The 21,661-nt window shown below is 37.3% G+C and overlaps 1 protein-coding gene across 4 annotated transcripts in view; it reads right to left on the bottom strand.

Annotated features, from left to right (window-relative positions):
• RERE (arginine-glutamic acid dipeptide repeats) overlaps positions 1 to 21,661 on the bottom strand; it is a 412,302-nt gene that overhangs the window by 351,964 nt on the left and 38,677 nt on the right. The window contains exon 2 of one of the 4 annotated variants that reach the window (XM_055305060.1): positions 8,578 to 8,642. The exons of the other annotated variants lie outside the window; for them this stretch is intronic. The gene's annotated coding sequence lies outside the window, so the exon portion shown is untranslated. The remainder of the gene's footprint in view (positions 1 to 8,577; positions 8,643 to 21,661) is intronic. 4 annotated transcript variants of the gene reach the window in all.

Raw genomic sequence — 21,661 nt, 5'->3', positions numbered from 1 at the left:
AGCAACTAGTAAACTATACAGAATATCGGAGTTAACTCCACAGACTACCTAGGAGAAGACCTTCCTTTGCAGTTTTATATTCTTATATTAAATCTTTAGGATCCATTTCATTACAAAAAAAGAATTTCAGGTAGGCAACCATGTTGGGACCCATCTCACTCCTGAGAGCTTTCTCTCTATCCTTGCTTAATAAAATCCTATAGCTTTGCTTTACTCACCATAAATAAATAAAAAATTCAAGTACCTACATTATCAGCATCCTCATCTAGTGATATACAAAACACAAGGAAGTAAAATAAAAAGCAAAGGTAGAAAAAAAACTTAAGTCCAAGAAATTATAATGAATTCCCTCATTTGATTGTATTATAAGAACATTCCCCCAAATAACTTTTCCTTAACCATTGCAAAACAAGTAAAACCAAAGCAAATAATACAAGAACAGCTAAAACTTACATAGCTTCTAGGAGTGACCTATGTAATTTTCACAACAGCCCTTGAAAGGCTACTATTATTAACCCTGTTTTACAGAAAACCGATACAGAGACCAGGATAACCTGCCCACAGTCACGAGGCCAGCATACGTGGAAGGGGCAGGAGCTGAATTTGAGCAGACTGCCTCCTAAGCCTGTGCTCCTACTCACTGTAAGTGTGCCACTGTTCAAATGGGAATAAAAAGAAAATTGGTTGTCACCCAAAAGATTGTCATAGCCACTGAACTGTGACTTTGCTTTGTATTTCTAGTCCTTCTACCTGAAAGAAGCACTTGCTTTGCAGGTTTATATTCTTATACTAAATCTTTAACTTCAGAATATTTTCGTTTTTAGAAAAGAAGAAGGAAAGCAACACTAAGTACCATCTTCCAGTTATATTAACATGGGAAGCACTAAACTTCCAGCAACCCCTATGATCCTTGTTCAGAGAGGAGTCTTCAAAATGATACACAACTGTAAAGTGGTAATTCAGAAAACTTCACAGTAACTTTATAGATATTCCATTTTCAAAGAGGGACAGATTTCAAAAGTAAAAACACTGACTACTGACAGGTAATTTGATGTCCTCGTCACAACAGTGTAAGTGAACCAAGGTTTCTTGAAAGCTACCCAATCTCTTTTCCTAGGCTACATTCAGTGTTTCAGATAAACCCATTCCCCTTGTAGGTAACTAATGTGACTGAGAGAAATAAAGGAAAGGAATATACATGAAACCAGAGAATCTATGATGATAACAATTTAAAGTTCCAAACTTTAAGGGCACCTGGCTGGCTCAGTCAGTTGAGCATGTGACTCTTGATCTCAGTGTTTTGTGTTGGAGCCCCACACTGGGTATAGAGATTACTTAGAAATAAAAAATAATAAAAAAGATAAAGTGCCAAACTTTAAAATCATTCATAACATAAAGATTGTTTTCAAAGTAATACTTAACAAAGATAAACATTTTCCAAAAGCATTTTAATCAAAGTCCTATTTAAAGAAACTTCCGATTACAAAGTATTAAACTGTGGAACGCCTGGATGGCTCAATGGTTGAGCATCTACCTTGGCTGAGGTCATGATCCCAGGGTCCTGGGATAGAATTCTACATCAGGTTCCCCGCAGGGAGCCTACTTCTCCCTCTGCCTATGTCTCTGGCCCTCTCTCATGAATAAATAAAATCTTTTTTAAAAGAAATAAAATGTTTAACTCTGAGGGGTGCCTGGGTGGCTCAGTAGGTTAAGTGTCTGTCTTCAGCTCAGGTCATGATTCTGGGATCCTGGGATGGAGTCCTGAATCAGGTTCCCCACTGAGTGGGGAGTCTGCTTCTTCCTCTCCCTCTATCCCTCCTGCATGCGCTCTTTCTCTCTCAAATAAATAAATTCTTTTAAAAAAATAAACATCATACAACACCAAAAAAAAAAAAAAAAAAAAAAGGATGACATGCTATACAGAAAGTGTCAAAAGAAAAATCTCCACTATCTTAGAACTCTGTACCCAATGACCTTATCCTTTTAAAAGTCAAGTAGAAATAAAGAATTTCTCAAACAAATTGAGAATTTCTCAAACAAAAATTAAGGGAATTTTTGTTGCCAGTAGGCATACTTTCCAAGAAGTGTTAAAGTAAGTTGTTCATAGAGAGGAAAACGATACTGGTTAGAACTCAGACCTACAAAGAAAAGAAGAGCATTAAAGAAAGAATAACGAGCAACTGATATGCAGTGATACTAAAAAAAAAATACTAAAGAATGTGATGCTGAAGGAAAAAAGGCAATTTGCAAAAAGATACTTATAGAATGACACCATTTAATGAATTATAAATTATAAATTGAATTATAAAAACATATTATACAATGCCTTATATATTATATGGAAATATGTATGGATAACAAATATAAAAAGTCACTATAAAGAGTCAAAAGAGGGGCACCTGGGTGGCTCAGTCAGTCAGTTAAGGACCTGCCTTTGGCTCAGGCCATGAATCCCAGGGTCCTGGGATCAACCCACACAACAAGCCCCTCATTAAGCCCCACACTGGGCTCCCTGCTCAGTGGGGAGTCTACTTCTCTCTCTTCCCCTCCCTCTGTCCCTCCACCCACTTCCTGTTCTCTCTCTCTCTCTCTCTCTCTCTCTCTCTCCCCCCCCCAAATAAAATCTTTTTAAAAAAATATTAAACTGTGTATATACTGTTAAAAATATTAATAATCTGTCCTGAGCTATTAGAAAGAGATGTATAGCATGCTATTTTAATAGACCTAAACAAGGATCAATATTATTTTAATTTTTAAAGGTCTGTTTATGAAATGCAATCATCCTTCATTAAAAATGCAAGCTGTGCTTCAGCAAGAGGTTAGTGTAAATGATTCAGAGAAAGATCTCTCTCTCCAGTATAATCTTCTTCTCCTGGGAGTTTCCTTTGGATGCTTTATCAAACCACTCAAGCTATTATTAAAAATGCTTCTCTGTGATAAGAGAAAAAAAAAAAACACATATCTCCATTCCCATTCACCACTGCCTCTTCCATATGAATGATTTATATCTTTTCCAGTCAAAAGTAAAATTCATTCTTCAAATCTGCACATTTTTGCAATGATTTTTCACAAGAATTTCAAGATTATTTTATAATCAAAATAAGGACAAGATTTTTAAAAGTCAGAGGCTTTAATTCACTTACCTATCTTGATATTTCAGTTGTCTTTCATTGAAATTAAAGGAAATTTACCTAATATTTGATGGATTTTAGAAGATTTTAAAACATTAACTCATCAAAAGCAAGACGCTCCAAATTTAAATTCAATTGTCTTTGATTTAAAAATGCTAATGAAAATGGCTGTTTCAATGCAGTAGCATCTGGCTCATTATAACATTCAGTTTTAACTAATAAATCCTTAATTATTAAACTCTGGTTCAATTCCTTTCACATGGATAAGCTAAACACATATTGCTACAATTAGAAATACCTGGGATAAATCAATTACAACAACATATCACGGAAAAGCCTTCCCCTCACTTCTCTGGCTGTTAAATAAGACCCCAAGTATCTTATAAGGAACACACATTTGAAAGACATTGGGCTCTGGTGCATATAGGTGCTGCATTTATTGCCCAGCAAATACTTAACTGCTGGGTACTCAAGCATAATGCCCTGAGCAATTTGTCTGCTTGTGCAAATAGGCCAGTTTTTTTCCATATGCTTTTTCAGAGAAATATGTCAAAAACTGAATTTAATCATATGCTCTAATTCTGGCTTTACAAAGCTGATTCTGCCTCCATTTATGTGATGTTTTTATTAAGGTGTTCCTGAATATACGTAAGCGAGGCATTATTGCACATCATGATGTCTAGTAAAGGCTGAAATCCCTAAGAGAATGTATTTGCTTTAAGCCTTAATATATGTTAGGGAGTTTTTCATTTTTCTTTCCCACCCCCCCCCAATTCTTTTTTTTTCTTTCTCTTTTAATCAGCAACATCAACATGACTGACTGAATATTTTACAATAGAGTTGCAGAGTATGTGTGTTCAATCGTTTGGCTTCCCAGAAGATTCATTACAGTTACATTAGAAAGTCAGATCAGGCAATTCTGCAGTCTGGTGAAAGCTAGCATATGAAAGGAGGTTAATACAAAAGAATTCCATGTTAAATAGAGGACATTTAGGACTTTAAAAAAAACATTATGATAAAATTTCTAAGATATTTTGTTCTGGCATTACCACATGCTTTATATGTCTAATTTCAGAGATGTCTAAATGCTTTTCTAGGGAAAATGAGAGCAAGTATGGGAGGAAATTGTTTGATCTGCAAGGTCTGCCATCTTAATGATCCTCATATAAGAACACTGCAGATGTATGTTTTACCCTCACTTATGGGGGGGGAATCCATGCATTCTCTGACTACACTGATGAAATAGGAATTGGGTAAAAATCAAAGCGTATTCATTTAAATTAATATAAAGGTTTTTTTCAGTGATTTCAATACTTGTCTTTCTGAGTATAAAGAAAACCAAGGATCTTCAGATCTTCACATGCATTTATATGACAAAGCCAGTAAGTTAACTGTTTTTTCCATGACTAGTAGCAGATGTAGAAAAATCTTCTCAGGTGTACCTATGTTTAGCTGGCAATTGTGTGTAATGGTTTCCCTCTCACTACACTTCAGGCCTCAATAAACTCCTAACTAATCTTATTTAATTTGTTCCCACTGGTCTGTAGACAAGCAAAAAGTTAAAAATCACCACCTTTTGTGATGAAAAGAAACATGCAAGCCTCTACACCCAGCACAGTAATTTGGAGAATACAAAGTTCAAATATGAAGGCTCACCTTTTCTCTGAGTAATCCAAAAGCCTAAATATCATGTCAAGAAAGAAAGCAGCTAGCAGTGATAACAGGAAAGGCACTGTCTTCTGTGCTACTACCTTTGGCAGCAGTACAGATGGACTTCAGAGACCACTGGCTATGCTTAATTTAATATGAAGCTAAATACAGTCAAAACATCTGGTGCAATACTGATGGTTATCATGATAAATTAAATCTGACATCACACACAACCCAAATATTCTATTTATATCCTTTTCACCTAGAACACAAAGCTAAAATCTGCATTTACTTTTTCATCTCCTCTAACAGTCTTCTATTTTAGAAAAGGTAGGTTTTGTGGGGTTTAATATTTACACAATTTTAGGAAATTCTATAAGACTACAAAATTTTGTATATAAAATCCCAAAGGGCTCATGCAAGTGAGGGTCCCTTTAGTTTAAACTTCATTAGCCCCATGGACAATCTGTCTCTGGGGAGCACTTAAAGGCAGCATAAGGTAAACACTATACGGTAGCCCAAGTGGCACATGGAATTGGTATGAAGAAAAAAAAAAAAAAAACATAAAAAGCAGGCAGCTTAACTGACAATCTGCAGAGGAGCAAAAAAGATTTTCTGGGAAGGCACATCAGCAAAAATAAGTTCATCTATCTTAGGCTGGATTTATGACATGTGTTCATAAAATGCAAGACCCCAAATCTGTGCCAGACAACTGGAACAAAGTATTACTGTAAAGGAGAATATTAATGAAAGAACCAAATCATCAATTTTATAGCAACTATAGGACAAGGAAAAAATATAACTTTTGTAAGTATTTCATAGCAGCATTAGATAATCTCTAACAATTTGTTCTTTAAAAATGCAGAAGACCACTTGGAATTGGAATAACTACCGCTCAGACTGCTATAATCAAATTCCTGCATTTTCTATGGCATTGCTTTAAATGGTAATCGGTGAAAAAAGATTTAATTCCACTGCTACAGAAAAATTAGCCTCACCCACTCTTTCAAACAAAAAGGACATAAACCCAGATTCTACATCTGAAGAAAGGATAACACTTCATATAATAAATTCAGTACAATCAAAATGAGAACCATATTTCTGTTTAACTTTTCTCATCTTGACTCAAGAGCTGTGAAAAAAAGTTATTAAAATTAATGCATCAAAGTATCATAATTCTGTCCTTTTTATTACTGGTAATATTCTCTCTAAAATATTAGTCTGCTATGCTGTACTAGTGTATCTTTTTCAAAGTTCTCTCTGAAGATCAGAATCAGTTTAACATTAAGAGAAAAATGTACACTGAAAATAATCTCTTAAATTTCAGTGGGCTTGAATATTTAAAAATAATTCCCTCATTATAAGCCACTTAGTTTTCTTCACTCTTGCAATGGTGAAAGATAATAAAGGCACTTTTCATTCTACATAAAACACACACACATACACACACACACACACACACACAGTGTTGACAACTGGCAAATGTCAAATGTAAACATTTTCCTATACCTGTTAAACAAAATGTATTTTTTTAAAAAAATGTATTTTATTTTAAGACTTTTTTTTTTTTTTTTTGAGAGAGACAGCATGAGCAGGAGGAGCAGCAGAGAGAGGGAGCAGCAGGCTCCCAGCTCCTAAGGGAGCCTAATGTGGGGCTCGAATCCAAGACTCCAAGATCATGACCCGAGCCAAAGGCAAACGCTCAACTAAGCCATCCAGGTACCCCACAAAGTGTGTTTCTTTAATTTTTTTTTTAATTTATGATAGTCACACAGAGAGAGAGAGAGGAGAGAGAGAGAGAGAGAGAGCGAGAGAGAGAGAGAGAGAGAGACATAGGCAGAGGGAGAAGCAGGCTCCATGCACCGGGAGCCCGACGTGGGATTCGATCCCGGGTCTCCAGGATCGCGCCCTGGGCCAAAGGCAGGCGCTAAACCGCTGCGCCACCCAGGGATCCCCCACAAAGTATATTTCTAATAACCACTGTCCTGTATAATTTTTCCCTAGGTTAGCAAGTTACTGCTCCAGTACTTCTTCACACTAAATAATCAATTTCTTCTAAAATTAACACTGAAGAAATACCTCTGTAAATCCTCACCCTCTACCTATCACTAAGTGAATGAACTACATGAACTATCAAATTTAACTTCTCTTCTGTATTACTAACCTAATATTAAATATGAGGCTCCACCAAAAGGTACCAGGAGTTTATAGAATTCCCCATAAACGGGCAGCCCTGGTGGTGCAGCGGTTTAGTGCCACCTGCGGCCTGGGGTGTGATCCTGGGGACCCGGGATGGAGTCCCGCATCGGGCTTCCTGCATGGGGCCTGCTTCTCCCTCTGCCTCTCTCTCACTCTCTGAATGAATAAATAAATAAATCTTAAAAAAAAAAAAAAAAGAATTCCCCGTAAACAACAGAGGAACAAATATAAGACAATGGGAAGATGAGGAACAGGATAAGCTGGTCTCTATTTTCCCATTCTCAACTCTCCCTGCAGGTGATCAAACTCTGGAACTGGACTGAGAGAACTGACAGAAAGTGCTGATACTGACACTAAATAGCTGGACTTCAGCTTTTGCTTTCATTCTAAAGGAGTCCAACCAAAATGCCAACCATTCTCTATTTACCAAAGACACTCCTCCCCCCATCATAAAGATGGTAAATATTTAATACTCATATAAAGACACAAAATGGGATTATTCTCTCACACATCAAAGAACTACCTAAGAAGATATTTAATATAGATTGTAAAAAAAAAAAAAAACAAATAGAAGCATGAAATCACTGAAATAATCTTCAGAAAAATTAAGAATTGATATTTTAAGGGTATAGGTGGTGTTTCTGAAAGGAAAAGTCAAAGACTTTTGCATTTTATAGGAGTTAAAACTTTTCAATTGGGAAAGCCTAGATGGCTCAGTCAGTTAAATGTCCAACTCTTGATTTCAGCTCAGGTCATGATCTCAGGGTGGTGAGCTCAAGTCCCATAGCTCCAAGCTGGGCTGGGCAGAGTCCACTCAAGATTCTCTCTCTCTCCCCACCTCCCTCATTGGCCCCCGCCCCACCATCTGTCTTTTAAAAAAAAAAAACAAAAAAACAAAAAACAAAACTCTTCAGATTAGATTCTTCCTGAGGTAAGGAAAGTAAAACCAGAATAGAGACTACAAAATTCTTTATCTTTCCTTCAGAGAACGTAGTTTAGTATTTTTTTTTAATCAAACTTGAGATTTGGGGGCACCTGGGTGGTTCAGTGGTTGAGTGTCTGCCTTCGGCTTGGGTCATGACCCGGGGTCCTGGGATCCCATCCCACTCTGAGCTCCCTGCAGGAAGCCTGCTTCTCCCTCTGCCTGTGTGTCTGCCTCTCTCTCTGTTTCTCTCATGAATAAATAAATAAAACTTTAAAAATAAATTTATATTTGGATTCCAATTCTATCCCAATAACTAAGTTACTCTGCTAATTTGATTGCAGCTTATGTATAATTATATATCCTTCAGGCTCCACTGGAAAAGAGCCATAGGGAACTGAGAACATTACCAAATTCAGTACACTCACAACTACAAAATTCAAATGTGAATAACAATCTTTCTGCTAACACATGGATGATAATTCTTAATTCATATTATACATTTACTGATGATCAATGCACTGTTACACTGTACAACTCTACTTGATTAAGGCCAATTTTCCATATGGGAAAAGGAAGATTCATCTGAGAAATGATTCCAAATATATTCCCCACAAATAAGGAGACTTAGGCCTATTATTTATATTACAGCGGACAAATATATATATCACTTACAATCATTTATGTCAATCACCACAGTCCAGAAAAGTCAGGCTTGGGGTAAGATGCCAAACAAAATCCTAGTTGAATGAAAAGAAAAGGTCCCGGGTCAGTAAAACAGCTTTGTAAGCATGAATCTGGAGAGTATTCGGTAGAGGTAAAAGGCAGATGGCTCCCTAATATAGAAAGCAGTGGGCACCATGTGGAGTGCTGGGGTGCTGGGGGTCATCAGGGAGAGAGGCAGGAAATCCAGGAACAAATAACAAGTTGTATAGGCCTTTGGCAATAGAAGCGTGACTGTTTCTGGGATCCCTGGGTGGCGCAGCGGTTTGGCGCCTGCCTTTGGCCCAGGGCGCGATCCTGGAGACCTGGGATCGAATCCCACATCGGGCTCCCAGTGCATGGAGCCTGCTTCTCCCTCTCTCTGCCTGTGTCTCTGCCTCTCTCTCTCTCTCTCTGTGACTATCATAAATAAATAAAAAAATTTAAAAAAAAAAAAGCGTGACTGTTTCTATGTTGGTTTTGAATCTACAACAATTATTCCCTTTTATTCTCTATTAACACTGACTAAAATTCTTTGCAAAAATTCAGCTGGTCTCAGTTATGCTGAGTGAAAACAAAAAACAAAAAAGTATTTTGTACAAATTCAGACTTAAAAAGAGAAACAGGAAAAATAGATAAAAACAAAAAGAGAAGTAGTGCACCCTTTAAGATCAAAAGCAGTGAAGCCAGCAAGAATCTAGCATTAACGTTAGCCACTGTTTACGGAGCACTTACAAGGTTTCAAGCATCACACTCAATTATTAAATAATTCATAAACAACCCTATAAAAGGTATTACATCCCCATTTTATAGGGGAGGAAACTGAAGCACAAAGAGGTTGTAGGACTCTAACAAGGACATGTGGTGGAAGAGGTGGCAGACCAAGGAAGCACACCCTATTTTCCTGCTCTCATGCTCAAAACCAGTATGCTGGGATGCCTCGGTGGCTCAGCAGTTGGGCATCTGCCTTCAGCTCAAGGCATGATCCCGGAATGCCTAGATCAAGTCCCGCACTGAGCTCCCTGTGTGGGGCCTGCTTCTCCCTCTGACTCTCTCTTTCTGTGTCTCTCATGAATAGATACATAAAATCTTCAAAAAAAAAAAAAAATCACCAGTATGCTTTACTATCCAACCAAAACGAGAATCTAACTGAAAGAGTCCCAAAGCGAAATAAAAACTCTAAGGAACAGCTTGAGTTCTTTCAACAACACCCTCTTCTGGAGTACTCCTATCCTAAAACTGGGGGATTTGGGAGTTTTGCTATGTGACATTCTTGGTAAAGACACATATGATACTAAATCCTCTGGCAATTTCATTCAATCTCAAGGCTTCAACTATAATACTTCAAATACTCAAATACTCATTCTCAGTATTTCTACCTTCAACCCTGACTTCTTCCCAGGTCTACTTAAGTACTTCCATCACCCTAAAGACAAAAATCACCCAGATTTCTCAATGAAAAGTTGTATTTATTATCCTCTTTTCAAATCAGTACCTCTTCTTGTGTTCCCAAATCTTTAATAGTATTTCCATCCTCCTCATTACCTATGCCTAAAAATCCCTCTTTAAAGCTTATGCCTTGCTCTGACAACTGTCAAATCCACGTGGTTCTACCTCTGCAAGTCTCACATCTATCACACCCTCTGTTTCCACCACCACTTAGAACGCTGGGCTTCCCTGGCTTTTCACCCAGTCTCCAAATCTCTGTCTTTGATCACATCTTAGAAACAGCTTTCCTAAAGCAAAACTCCAATCATGTCATTACTATACTAGAAAAACCTTCAAAAAAGCTCAGTTGCCACCAGATCAAATACTTCTTTCTCCATGCCACCTTGTCTAATTCCCTTTCCCTCAACAGAAGTTATTGCTTTCCCCCCTCTAAACCTGACAGCCCTTGACCTCCTGTATTTTCATTACATCACATACATGCATCACCTCCTTACTGAAGGACAAGCTCCACAGCAGCAGGACCAAGGTCTGATTCATCTCAGAGTCTCCTACAGATTCTGGTGTGAATACAGTGCACATTAGGTATTCAATTATTTCTAAATTAACTTTCTGGATGCAACACTAGTTTTGTTAGCAACAGGACTTGTATCCATTTACTTAATTTTTTAGAAACATACAAACATATCTGTGAATTCTGGTATCATAATCATGATTTCCATCAAACCAGCTCTTTAGAAGTTTTATCTGGTTCCTAGAATAGGCAAGGAAAGGTGCTTATTTTATTTGGAGACAAAAAAAAAAGTCTGTCAACTAAGCCAAGCAATATCTAATCTTCTATTCACTGAGGCCAGGAACTGTCACTTCATTGGGCCCCAGCTTTGGTAGTTCTGGATGAAGCTTTCTTCTGACAGTGCACTAAATACATCAAGATGACTATTATTTAAAACACCCTTTTCATTTCCCCAAAACCTCTCTTCCAAACATCAATGTTTCTGCCATAAGGTCTGCTCCTTTTTTGTTTCCCTATATGGCAAGGCCCTAGTGCTATGGCTTATGGCAAAACTAAACCACATAAATGAAGACAGGGAGTTTAAGATGCCTGAATATCCTGGACCATGGATTTTACAGATCATTAATATCTAGCCCTGTACAGTAAAGTTACACCCTTGGGCATAGAGTAAAAGAGTAAAAAACATTATCATGGCCCCACAAACAACAAAAATCTAGGCCAAGGAAGTTGGGGTTTAGAAAGCTGAGAAGAGGGGCGCCTGGGTGGCTCAGTCCATCAAGCCTCAGACTCTTAGTTTCGGCTCCAGTCGTATCAGGGTCATGGGACTGACCCTGCTTTGGGCTCTGAGCTCAGTAGGGAGTCTGCTTGTCTCTCTCCCTCACCCTCTGCTTCTTCCCTCACTCATGCACGTGTGCTCTCTCTCTCTAAAATAAATAAATCTGAGAAAGAAAGAAAGAAAGAAAGAAAGAAGAAAGAAAGAAAGAAAGAAAGAAAGAAAGAAAGAAAGAAAGAAAGCTGAGAAGAGGAAACATCAATCTGCGAGATTTCCCGTCTGCATACTACAGTAGTTATGGAGTAAAAAATGAAAATGGAAGACTATTTCTAGATATTCTGACAGAGAATGAGTAAAGTCATCTCAGTAAAATCACAGAGAAACAAATCCAGATTCTGTTTTCACTGTTTTATACAACCTTGTAAAAGCATAAGGTATAATCTACTTTTTTAGTTCAGAAATAAGGAGTCCTTGAAAACCAAAAGGAAAAAAAAATCTATCCTTATAACCAGATTTTCCATGTAGTGTGAAAAATGAATATCTGGCCTATAATTCAAGAGCTAAAGGCAGAACTAGGTCACCAGTTGACCGAATATATTTATTCCCATGCAAAAAGCTACCACCTGCTGCAGTGCACCAGTCCTCAGAGGTTGTTACCCTGTGCTCCAGGCTTCTAATCAACTCGTGCTTCCCAGTTTCCAGCTTCCCTTCCCCTTATCTTAGCTCTTCCTCTTCCAGGTCAAAAAGTACCCGAGGGCAGACAGGGAACAACCACTGGAGGGCAGACTGAGCACAGGTTTCGCCTGGCCTCTGTCTAAGCAGAGCAAGAGCTACACACCATTCTTTCTATGATCCTACCCTCTTGTCATCTGTAAAACCATGACGGAAAGCAAGGCATGCACAATAATCATGCAACTGCCTTGGGTCCAATTAGAATCCCAAAACAATTTTAGGGGATGCCTGGGGGCTCAGCAATTGAGCGTCTGCCTTCAGCTCAGTGTGATCCTGGGATCCAGGATCGAGTCCCACATCGGGCTCCTTGCAGGGAGCCCGCTTCTCCCTCTGCCTATGTCTCTGCCTCTCTCTCTGTGCCTCTCATGAATAAATAAAATCTTAAGAAAAGAAAAAGCATGTCCACACAAAAATTTGTACATCAATGTTCACAGCAGCTTTTTAACAGCCTAAAACTGGGGCCAATCCAAATGTCCCTCAATTAATGTATGAATAAATAAAAGGTACTATTATCCATACAATGGACAATTACTTGACAATAAAAAGGCATAAAGTACTAATGTTTATAAAACGAGGATAAGCCTTGAAAACATCATGCTGGGATCCCTGGGTGGCGCAGTGGGTTGGCGCCTGCCTTTGGCCCAGGGTGTGATCCTGGAGACCCAGGATCCGGTCCCACATCGGGCTCCCTGCGTGGAGCCTACTTCTCCCTCTGCCTGTGTCTCTGCCTCTCTCTCTCTCTCTCTCTCTCTCTCTCTCTCTGTGTGTGTGTGTGTGTGTGACTATCATGAATAAATAAATAAAATCTTTAAAAAAAAAAACATCATGCTAAATTAAAGCACTCATAAAAGAGAGCATGATTCCATTTTTACAGAATGTTCTGAATAGGCAAATCCAGAGAGACAAAAGTAGATGAGTAGTTGCTCACAGCTGGGGGATGGGTGGGGACGAAATGGGGAGTGACTGCCAAGGAGTAGAGCATTTCTTCTAGAGGTGGTTAAATGTCTTAAAAATGATTACAGTGATGGCTGCACAATTCTGTGAACATACTAAAAATAACTAAATTGTACATTTTACTGTTTTTAAGATTTTATTTAGAGAGAGAGAGAAAGAGAGCAAGAGCAGGGGGAGGGGCAGAGGAAGGGGAACAGGTCGACTCCGAGCTCAGACCCCAGCTCAGCGTGGAGTCCCCTGCAGGGCTTGATCCCAGAACCCTGAGATCATGAACTGAGCTGAAATCAACAGTCGGACAATTAATGGATGGAGCCACCCAGGCGTCCCTAAATTATACCTTTCAAGTGAACAGTATAGTATACAAATTCTATCTCTATAAGGCTATTATAAATTAAAACAAAAGATCAGAAGGACTACAGCGAAGAACACACTGGAAGGGCACAGAATCTGAACAGGCGCACTGGCATAAAAACTGAAACTCAGGAGAGAGATGGTGGCCTGAACCAGAGTAATGAGACCAGGAAGAGAAAGGGGAAAAGGAAACAGTACTTGGACATAGAAGGGGGCGTGGGTGTCCACGATCTGCAGAGTTGCTGGCTTAGACAACTGAGAAGCATTTATGAAAACAGGAAAACAAGGAAAGACATGTTTGGGTGAAGGGAAATTCACTGTATTTTTAAGTTTAATTATATTTACAGAAGTCACATTAAGTACTCAGAAAATGTTTTATTTCAAGAGTTTGTTAGCTTTCCCAGTCAGGCATTTACTTATTCAATTTTTTAATGCAACTTAATGTTAGTTGTATTTATATATGGAACAGGATATTTAAAGGGAATTAAGTCTGCTCAACTTGCATTAATCAACATACATCAAAGTCTATCCTAGAAATCATTTATCTTATATTTTTATAAAAAATGTACTGGATACATAAACAGACTAATAAGATTTATAAATTAATTTAGGGGTTAAGAAAAACTGGATTTTACATTTTCTAACTTTAATACGTTGACTTAATTCTGAACACCAGTAACTGTAAGTATTTGGATATCACTGACATGTAGCATTAGTGGCTAGAAACTGAGAAGCTCCAATTTGATGGCTTCTGTTTTCTTTATAAAATAGGAAGTGAGGTCATCTGTGTAAGACATAGAAAGGAAGGATGGGTGGTGGAAGAAAGGGGAACGAGAACCTACTAGGCCTCATGAATAGTTCAAATAAAAATGATAGCAAAATAACAAGCAAACAGGATATACAGAAGGGCCAGCTGGAACAATCACAGGCTTATTTGGAGTGTGGAGAACACAACCTCACAGAGGCACCCATCAGGTAAATGACGCCTTTTCTTCACTTAGTCTGCATGACTTTCTCCCAAATGTTATATGCAGTTGGTTTTTCTGAGGTATAAACAGAATATGTTTCTAGAATTATTTTCAGCCATAATATAAAGATAGAAATAACCAAAAGGAAAATCTATTTACATAACGTACTTAAGAGGAATACTTCTGTGCTCTAATCCTGACCGCGGCAAAAAACTATTTCTAGTAAAGAAGTGTAAAACACAGTATCTCTTCTAGAAGATAATAAAAATGTCGTTTACTCATTATACTTTAGTATATCATTTCTGTGCCTCTTTTTTTTCCTTGACTCCTAAGTTAAGATCCTAGGCCAGTGCTGTCCAACAGAACTTTAAGCAATGTTTAAAATATCCTGTTTCCACACCACCCAGGACAGCAACTACTATGGACGAGTGACTACCGAACATTTTAAATGTGGTTAATGAGAATGAAGAACTTAATTTTTAATTTTAATTAACTTAAAATTTAAGTAGCTGCATGAGGCTAATGATTACCATAAAGGACAGTGCACTAGAGTTGTTGTTGTTTCTTTTTCTTTCCCTTTTTTTTTTTAAGATTTTATTTATGTACTCATGAGAGACACAGAGAGGCAGAGACACAGGCAGAGTGAAAAGCAAGCTCCCCATCAGGAGCCCGATGCGGGACTCCATCCTTGAATCCCAGGATCATGTCCTGAGCCGAAGGCAGATGCTTAACTGCTGAGCCACCTAGGCGTTCCTAGAGTTTTCTCTTAAAGAAAATGAAGACATTTATGAGCAAGCTAAGTGAACACTCTTACCTCAGAAGACTACTGTAAAGATTAAATAAGATTTTGTTGCAAGGTACAGTATCTAACACATAGTGGGTTATGTGCTGATTTTTTAAAACTACAATTGGGGCAGCCCCAGTGGCTCAGCGGTTTAGCACCGCCTTCGGCCCAGGGCATGATCCTGTCCCGGGATCCAGTCCCGCATCGGGTTCCCTGCATGGAGCCTGCTTCTCCCTCTGCTTGTGTCTCTACCTCTCTCTCTGTCTCTCTCATGAATAAATACATAAAAATATTTATAAATAAATAAACAAACAAACATACAATTGACTCAATCAGTTTAGAGTCCAACCCTTGATTTCTGCTTAGGTCATATCAGACCCATATATTAAGACCCATGTTGGGCTCCATGCTCAGCGTAGAGTCTGCTTAGGATTCTCTCTCCCGCTCCCTCTGCCCCCCTCCCCTCTCTCATTCTGTCAAACAAATAAATCAATAAAATCTTTTAGAATAAGTAAATAAATAATAAAAATACAATTGACTAGAAGGGCCATTTCCCCACAGATTATGGATAATTAGGGCTTTACTTTTCATGAACACAAAATTCAAAATCCACTGCTAGTATCATTCAATGTTTTGGTCAAATGTAGACCTAAGAGGAAATGTCCCCTAAAGATTAAGAGCACAGGCTTGGAAAGCAGACAGCCTCGGCTGATTTGCAGCCCCACTACTTATTAGCCAAGTGCTCAGTTTTCTCATCTGCAGAAATAACAGGACCTTAAGAATGAGAGAAGGATCACATTGATGTGTAACGGTACAATGGCACTCCGCAAGCACTCAATAAATGCTGGATTTTTTTTTCTTTTTTTTTTTAAATGCTGGGTTTTAAAAAGCTGTGGCTGATGTACTTACTGCCCATAGGAATGTAAACTGGTACAACCTTTTTGGAGGCTAATTTAACAATTTCTATTAAAATTCAAAATGCACCTAATTTTTGACTGAGTAATTCCACATTTAGGAATTTATCCTATAAAAATACTCATATTGCCAAGGATGATAACTACATACTGTTCACAATAAGAAAAATCAGACAAAACCCTAAATACCCACCAAGAGGGAACTAGCTAAATTACAACATTAACATCCCATACTCTGCAATATAATTATTAAAAATTGATAGGCTATGTGTGTACCAATATGGAAAAATGTTCAGAATTTGTCATTAAGTGAAAAAAGTAAATTACAATACAGTATGTAGAGCATAACACTTTCTATTAATTTAAAGAGACATTGGGATGCCTGGGTGGCTCGGCGGTTGGGCGTCTGCCTTCGGCTCAGGGCATGATCCTGGGGTCCCAGGATCAAGTCCCGCATCGGGCTCCCTGCATGGAGCCTGTTTCTCCCTCTGCCTGTGCTTCTGCCTCTCTCTCGATGTTTCTCACGAATAAATAAAATCTTTAAAAAATAAATAATTTAAACAAATGCAAAAGGTTTATAGTATGTTTTTATAGAAAAAGTTAGAAATAAAGATATACTAACCTACTAACACTTATCATTTTAGAAGCCAGAACTATTAGAGACTTATTTGCTAAATTATACATTTCTATATATATAATTAGCACATATACTTTTTCTAAAGGTTTTATTTGAGAGAGAAAGAGAGAGAGGGAGAGCGAGCACCAGTGGAAGGAGAGACAGAGACAGGAGGAGAAGCAGGCCCAACACAGAGCTCAATCCCAGGACCCCGGGATCATGACCTGAACTGAAGGGGACACTTAACAGACTAAGCTACCTAGGCACCCCTACAATTAGCATATATATTTTTATTCTAAGAAAAAAGATGACAGTAGGAAGCTTTTTAAAATAAGGTTTTCAAAGACCTGAGTATTGTGAGAAATTGTTTATGCTGCAAATGCTGTTTTAGGAAAAGACACAAAACTGTATGTATAAAAATGTGATCCCAATTTTCTGATACTATGACTAGAAAAAGAGATTGAAAGAAAAGATATCAAAATGCAAACAGCTGTCATCTCTATAAATTTCAGGAAGGTGGGATCCCTGGGTGGCTTAGTGGTTTAGTGCCTGCCTTCAGCCCTGGGCATGATCCTGGAGTCCTAGGATCAAGTCCCACATCGGGCTCCCTGCATGGAGCCTGCTTCTCCCTCTGCCTGTGTCTCTGCCTTCTCTCTCTCTCTCTCTCTCTGTCTCTCTGTCTCTCATGAATAAATAAATAAAATCTTTAAAAAATAATAAAAATAAATAAATTTCAGGAAGGTGAAGGCTTCAACTGTTTTATATTAAAATAAAAACACTCAGTAACAAATATTTTAATTAAAAAAATACTTCTAGAAATATATAACAATGTAACAATAGTTAACAATGCTTTCTTATTTATTTGAAATTTGCTAATAAGGAGGTTAGATCCTAAGTGTTCTTGCCACAAATCAACAAAAGTGGTAACTATTTGAGGTGATGGATATGCTAATTAGCTTCAATGTGGTGATGATTTCACAATGTACATGTATATCAAATCAATCATACAGCTTGAATATATACAATTCTTAGTTGTCAACTCTAACTTCCTCTCTCTCTCCCTGTCTCTCTGTGTACATGGTATAATTTTTTCATATATAACCTACTTCTACATTGGAATGAAACCTACTGCTGCTTCAAATAATTTGTTCCTGGGACACCTGGGTGGCTCAGTTGGTTAAGCATCCAACTCTTGGTTTCAGCTCAGGTCACAATCTCAGGGTTGTGGAAATGAACCCCATGTCAGGCAGGCTCTATGCTCAGCATGGAATCTGTTTGAGATTCTCTCTCACTCTCCTTCTGCCCTTCACTCTCTCTCTCTCTCAAAAAATTAAGCTTTAAAAAAATATATTTTATTCCTGATATATGATACTGTTTTACCATATCCTCTTGAAGCATCATTAAAAATATAATTTTACAAAATACACTTGAAATTCCATCAAGGAATCACATACCTAACTCAGATCTATTTACACTGAATAAGCGAACATCTGGTCTGCATACTGAATATAATACCAAATAAATTTTTAAAAAATATTTTACTGACTGAATTTTTTTAAAGTTTAAAAAAATTGTTAAACTTCAAAAATGTCAGTACTGCTTGACATCTCAGTTTAAAGCTCTTCAAGTCAAACATCTGTCTAAACAGAGATGTCTAAGAAATATTCCATTCTTTGAAATGCTATAGCTATAATATGAAATTACATTAAATCATCTCCAGATGGCACATCTTTCATAACAAGTCTCATCCAAAGAAAGCAGTTACTGAATGTAAGTTGCCATTTTTCTGCAACTCACTATTAACTGGAGGCAGAAGAAAGAATACCATCACTATGAAAGTATAAGCAGAGCATCACAGAATTTCTAACACATTAAATGATGTCCCATTCACATTTTAGTTTTATGAATCAAATTTTTCATGTTTTTAAATTTTTTCATGAAGTATTTAAAACACACAGACAAGTATTAGAAAATATAAGGGACACCTTGTACTTACCACCCAGATTTAACAATGTTATTATTTTGCTGGATAGATGCTTCAGCTCTTTTCTCCTCATGCAATTAATAAAATATAACAGATATAGTTAGACCCTCTCTTTTTAATATTTAAAAAGGAGGGATTAGAGATGACCAAGTTGCAGAGCTTCTGGATTTCTAAAATATCTATAATAACACATTTGTATCATCTTGGCTAAACACCACTAATTCAATGTGTAAATTTAGCCTGCAGAGAAAAGATATTATTGTTATATGAACCTGTCCATACAAATAACCATTAAAATAAAAAAATATTAAAGATATCCTCAGAAAGACTATGAAATACATCTTTGCTGTTACCTATATTATTAGCATTTTGGTTCTCATTTTATTTCTAAGTGATTCCTTAGATCTGCACTGACAGAGTGGACACTAGCCACACGTGGCTATTGAGCTTCTGCAATGTGTTAATACACACTGAGACAGACGTGTAAAGTACACACTGGATTTTAAATACTTAGTATGAAAAATAATGTAAAAAACTCATTAATAATTTTATTTACATGCTGAAATAATATTTTGAACATACTGAGTTAAGTAAAATATAATTAATTTCACCCCTTTTACCTTTTTTTTTTTTTTTTACTGTGGGTACTAGAAAATGTAAATATGTGACTCATGGTTAAAGCTCACATTATAATTTCTACTGCACAGTACTGTCCTAGATACATCAAAGTAGCACCAAAATAAGAATCACAATTTCAGAATCAAGAAAAGAATCAAGAAAAACACAGAATGGCTTAAATGGTCAAAATGGTAGAGATGTGGCTGTTACCTAGGTGATTCAGAGGGAAGAATACTATTTAGGGAAAAGCAGGGCTCCCAGATTATGCTTCTACATCACAAGAACACCCCAGATAAACTCTGTTTCATTTCATTTTATTCATGTTTATCTGGTAAACTACTCTCCTAAAAAAGTCAATTCTTTAGTAATTGAAGTAGTCGGAAAACAGATATAATACAATGTATTCATTTAACAATTTTTATTAACTAGGACTAGGGACACAGTGGTGAATATGAAGTCATGTACAAACAATGAACACGTTAACAAGTAAAAAAAACTCATTTCAGAGAAGTGCTTTGAACAAGTCATGTGAAAACTCAGCAGTCTTTCCAGTCCAATCCTACTTTAGAATCAGCTTTTAGGACTCCTGGATGCTGTAGTCACTGAGATGTGTTTTAGAGGTAATAAATTAGTTATTTCAGTGTGTTCATACTGCAAGATCATTTTCTGTGTAAATATTTTCAATCAAAGCATTCTGCAAAACACATGTACTGTTCCCAACAACATCACACAAGAAAATGCAAGGCAATTTATGTCATTGTCATGATTTTCGTAACACATAAACATCCAATTTGGCTTTTAATGCTTAATTAAAGAAAAAAAGTCAGTGATTATTTACCCTTTTTCACTGAAGGAAGGCAAATGAGAATATCTAACTGCAAACCTGGGCAAAATGAATTCCATATTGTTAAGTCATCCAGCATCTAATATTAATATTCTGGTCCAGGAAATGGCACAGAGAACCAAGCTGACATGGTCAACTTCCTCTACCACAAAAAAAAAATAATAATAATTAAAAAATAAAAAACCAATCCCGAGAGTTCATAGTACAAATAAAACGTTAACGTGTGTGGCCATAACTACACGTAGCCAGTTGAATTGGTCTCCATAAATTATATGGTCAGAGGTTAAAAACCATCCTTCACTACTGTCAACTCTAGCACATCAATGCACCAAAACACAATGCAACCGTCATAAACCATATTAATTTAAAGACACGAAACACAATTAGGTAAGCAAAACAGTGGATGTTTGAAATGCTCAATAACAATTGGATTCAGTCAGCAAAGCATAGCAGATTCTTAGAACACTACGTAGTTATTAAAAATAATCCTGACGGGCACCTAGAGAATACTTAAAACACACACACAAATGTGAGAACTATTTTTGTGTATTAGATGTTTTACTTCTTTATTTAAATTCAATGAATTAACATACAGTGTATCATTGATTTCAGAGGCAATACCTTTTTTTTTTTTTTTAAGTAATCTCTATGGTGGTCATGGAGCCCAACATGGGGCTTGAACTCATGTGAAACCAAGACCTGAGCTGAAATCAAGAGCCAGATGTTTAACAGACTGAGCCACCCAAGCACCCCACTTAAAATGTGTTTCTACTGCCTATAGCAAAAAAGTCTGGAATAGATTGCAAATAGCTAACATTAGTTATCTACAGATGTTGTTTTAGTTTCTTCCTTTTAAACCTATTTTCTGACACTCATACAATGAATCTATCACGTGATATTGTAAAGAAAACATAAAACTTATTTCTAAAGCAAGTTAGTTACAAAACAGTATATACATATGATATCCATGATATTCAAAGATGATATAAAAAGAAATGGGAATCATACAATAATGCCACAAAATGTGAGAATGATCTCTCGGAGGTCCTTCCCTTTAAGTCCCATAAAGACTTATGAAAGTCTTTACCATCTGCTCTTAGCCTTCCTTCCCACCTGGTCCTACACCACAATCAGGGTGAGGGCAACAAGAAGGTGCCCATCTGACAATCAGCTGTAACAACCAGCTTTCTAGGTACCTCACTTCCAGTGACCTCGACCTTCGCTCCACTGAAACCACCGACTTGCACAACTATAACTTGCTCCATCTCTGAAACCATCAGATCACAGGAATTCACCAAACTTACCCTCTGACCACTTGAATACATTTGTCCTCCTACCTTAACAGAACTTTTCCTCCTTTGATCCTGTTTTCTTGTCAGCATCTTTCAGGTTTCACTTCTACTCACTCTGGTTTATACTCATTGCCTCTAGGAATTTCCTATTTCTTCCTTCATTTTGGTACACTATTTAAAAATTATACCTAAGGGACACCTGGGTGGCTCAATCAGTTAAGCATCTGCCTTTGGCTCAGGTCATGATCTCAGGGTCCTGGAATAGAGT

This window comes from Nyctereutes procyonoides, unplaced genomic scaffold, assembly GCF_905146905.1.
Source record: "Nyctereutes procyonoides isolate TBG_1078 unplaced genomic scaffold, NYPRO_anot_genome, whole genome shotgun sequence".
Lineage (NCBI taxonomy): Eukaryota > Metazoa > Chordata > Mammalia > Carnivora > Canidae > Nyctereutes > Nyctereutes procyonoides.
This window is presented reverse-complemented; position numbering and strand designations above follow the sequence as displayed.